The sequence below is a fragment of the Rhea americana genome, unplaced genomic scaffold, assembly GCF_003343005.1.
Source record: "Rhea americana isolate MKP2758 unplaced genomic scaffold, rheAme1 scaffold_51, whole genome shotgun sequence".
NCBI lineage: Eukaryota > Metazoa > Chordata > Aves > Rheiformes > Rheidae > Rhea > Rhea americana.
Window position 1 is genome coordinate 4,415,513 of NW_028186657.1, and position 4,082 is coordinate 4,419,594.

The window sequence follows — 4,082 nt, forward strand, 5'->3', positions numbered from 1 at the left end:
CCCTGTGCTGGGGTGCGGAGAGGCTGGAGAGAGGGAGCGGGGCTGGGGAGCGGCCTGGAGGCCCAGGCCGGGCTAGGGCGGTCCAGCCTGGGACGCGGTGGAGCAGGGGGGAGAGGCGCTGGGACGCGGTGGAGCAGGGGGGAGAGGCGCTGGGACGCGGTGGAGCAGGGGCGGCGGCGGGAGGGCCGTTTTCTGGGCAGGGGGGTCAGCATCAGTGCAGGGCCGTGGGCTGGCCTAGGGGGGCTGGTACGTGGTGGAGTTAGGGTGGCGGCTGGGCCAGGTGCCCAAAAGCAGCGTCTGGATCACGGAGCTGCAGGATGGGAGGTGGGAGCTGGAARACGTGGGCTGGGGTAGCAGAGGAAGGTGGATATCGGTGAGAAAAGAAGGTGTAAAGTGGGAGTGCTAGGGAAGGAGATGTTGGGGTTCCTGGGGCAGGCACGGGGAGAGGAGGACTGGGAGATTTCCTGAGATCCAGAGGAGTTGCCTGGAATTGCAGAGAAGTTGGCTGGGGAATGTGGGGTTTGGAGGTCTGAGCAGTGCAATGGCCGGAGGAAAGCGGCTGGGTGACAGTGCTSTGCGGATGGGGTAGGGAGAGGGAAGCAGCCTGCCTGGAAAATGGTAACTGTGCGGCGATGAGTGATGAGCAGCAGGGCAAATTATACGCAGAAATGGCAACAACACATTTCACAGAACTGGTTACTCAGAGGCGGCTCTGATTTTGCTATACTGACTTTTTTTGTTACTTGGCTGTTTACATTCATCCCCTTGACTTCAAGGAAAAGGGGAAAATAAACTGCTAGGCTTTCAAAAGTACTGTTTTTAAACCAAGATTTCAACCCATGCAGCTAGTAGTTAAATCGTAACCACAGCATGAGTCTGTAGTACAGTGTTAAAAATCTAGGTTTGCTAACTGTACATCCTGGGGACATAAATAGAGTGCTGGTGTTTCTAGAGACGTGATGATAGAACAGTGGACTGAGGTGGGAGGGAGATAAAATATWGCTAAATTTGTGATGACGATACAAGTTTCATATATAAAAGTTACGTACACAGTCAGGGTAATAGCCTATAAATATTAAAGGGTGCAATTTGTGCACTTATACCAAGAACCAAATGATACGGCTGTCAAAYGAGATGTAACTTAGGTGCACTTAATTACAAATACCGCATCTTTATTGGAGTCAAGTATCTCTTCTAACCACCAATACTGCCTTAATACTCTTTTTCTAAAAAAGCAAAGCCCAAGACTGTTCGGGTCTGAATGTCCAAAGCAGAACTTTTTTATGCTTAAATGCCAAAATGTAATATATTCATTGCCACAGGTGCTACATGACTATAAATCTCACTCATCATATGAGCTTGGGGTTCTGCACAAATGCAGAGGATCAGTTTGTGTAGRCTTCCCCAAAGAATTGACCTTAAATATTGATTTAGGATCTTCACATAAAAAAATTCACGTTTAGATGACTGAAACTTAGAAAAAACTCTGTAAGAACTAACTTTAATAGTGGTCTAGCAAATAAATTTGGTGCTTCCATTCAGAGCACATGTTTAATCTCTGCATGTCTGAGCAATGAGTGAGTGAACAATGTGGACTTTGAGGAAGACTGCCGTAACTGGCGTGTGAAGTGCTGCTCGGYTGTATGGAGAGTTTTAAGAATAACTTATACCCAGAATTGTGTGCTTTCTCTCTAAGTAGGGGCTCTGTTTGTGCAGCAGACGGGACTGTGCTTGAAGCTTGGACTCTAAGGTGGTAGCTTCCTCTAGAAGTATGTACGACACRTAATGTGCTGTGTTTCTTAAATTCAGGGTGTCAGAGGTGTAGAATGGAGTAAGATTATTTTGCCTGTCACAAGGGGAAACATGCAMGTCTCACGTGCAGCTATAGAAGTAAAAATGAAACTACTGTAGCAGTGCCTGTTTTGCTTCATTACAGCAGAAGCTGTTCCAAATTACCTTGAATTTACCAAGGGGTAAAGAACCTTTGTGCAAGCGGTTATTGYGGAGCAGTTAGAAAGACATTTGATAGTGTTCTGAGTTATTTCAAGTGCTTTGACTTGCTTTGCTTTTGTTTTTGAATCTTATCTCTTAATAAAATCTACCCTGAGGACAGGACTTGAACTTAACCAGAGTTTGKATCTTTATTTAGTCTCTCCTGAGGTATTTGCCCTCTGGCTTACAGTAGTTTYCTAATAATTCTTCAGAATCCAAATATTAAATGTGTGTTTACCTCATACAAATAGAGAAAAACTAACTTTCCTGCAGATTGAAAAATTAACACTGATATTTACAGCATCAAAAGCTACAGGCAAATCTGGCTGCATGCTGAGCCTGGTCATAACAGGCTTTAATGCTTGCAGAAGAGGTATGTTGCAGAGATAAATTACTCACATTGCTGGTTTTATTTTTCTGGGAAGTAGATGTCTGATTATTGAATGGCTTYTTGAATAATGTGTTCTACTCTCTTGATCTGGTAAAGTTGGAGCCTTGCACAGTAAGGAAAAGTAGGAGCAGCATGTGTTACCTAGATTTGGTAGGGCCATAAAGATAATGTTTTTCTACTAGGCCTTATAGGGGCTTAATAAGCAAAGGCACAGATAGAAATAAAGATTTAACTTATTGTAAAATTGAAGTACTAGATAAACTTCCAGTGTAAAAGTGTATTTACCCAAGTCTAAAATGATCCTGCAAATTMTCAGGATTGATTTAAGCAAAATGCTGTACCTGATTAAAAACATCCATCTGATRTGGTGACAGTGTCATCTCTAGTTCTTTGGAGGGCTTGTGAATTGAAAAAATGAGCTCAATATCAGTTAAGCTGAAGAGAATACCGAGACCCATGAAATAACCACCCTAGATAAAGTTGGGAGGTATACGCTGTGTTAAAGCATTTTTTTTTTCCAGCTGGGAGAGCTGGAAAGTAGACTGTGCATTGCAGGTAATGAATGTAACATAAGTTACTTCAGAGGAAGCTGCTTTATATTTCCATGCCATGTCCAGATATTACCATGCAGCCAAATAATGCAGATCAGCTGTCGTGCAGTAACATTTTAGCTTTGCAGTATGCATTTTCTAATGTGCAAATTAAAGCCTTGAATGTTTAGCCCCTAAAGCATAAGGGGAGAGTTCATCCCTGTTTCAGRTGTTTTTATTAATTTGAAGAATTGTGTGAGGCGTGTTTCAGACAAATACTTTTGCTCAACTGTCAGTAAGTGCTGTGCAATTCCACGGTTGTGTTTCCAGTAGCTAAAAATTATCRCTGAGATGACTTCACCATGGCTCGGGTAGAAGTTGTAACATAAATAGTATCTACCTTTCTAGATAATTTATATGCAAAGATTTATAGTGTGTAGATGGGGCTTGTCTGTACCACGTAAGTTACTGTGTTTTTATCCTGGTTAAAAGTGTTACCAGTGTTACTGTTCTGCAATTTAGCATAGTTTCATTGGTGCCTGTTGGTTATAGTCTTTATATTTCTTTGCCAAAGAATTGCCTGTCTTTGAAGGATGTGTTTTCATGGTGCTGGCTGCTCAAAGACTTAACTGAAACAATACATTTTCATCAATTTAAAATGATCCAATTTAGTTAGTTAGAAGAAGTCCTAGTCATCTRTTGTTTCAGAATCTCCTTGTAAAGAAAGGAGCACATCTGCGTGATGGATCYGATACTATTCTTTTTAACAACACATAACTAATTTGGGGTGTTCTTAATTAGATAGTGTCTTTTTTCTGGAAACTGCTCTCTGCCTCCATGAGTTTTTTTGTTTCCTCTGAACCATGTTTATTTAAAATGAGGATTACCTAGAATACTTTTTGAATATAGCAACATTTTTATGCTAAGGCTGATTTGGCTATTTGTTATGCAAAGCGAAACCTTAATATTTTCTACAGTCTTTGTTGTCCTTGCTGTAAAAGAGGTTTGGTAATCTAGTAATGACAGTCACAGTGCATTACTGTGTTTTGGGGCTTCTGTTTTCTTTTACTGTAAAAGCAAGCATTGTTCCAAGGTCTGTTGTACAGTAAAGCAGATTTCTACATACTTTCTATGGAAATATATTTTGTTGAAAACAAGTGACACGGTGA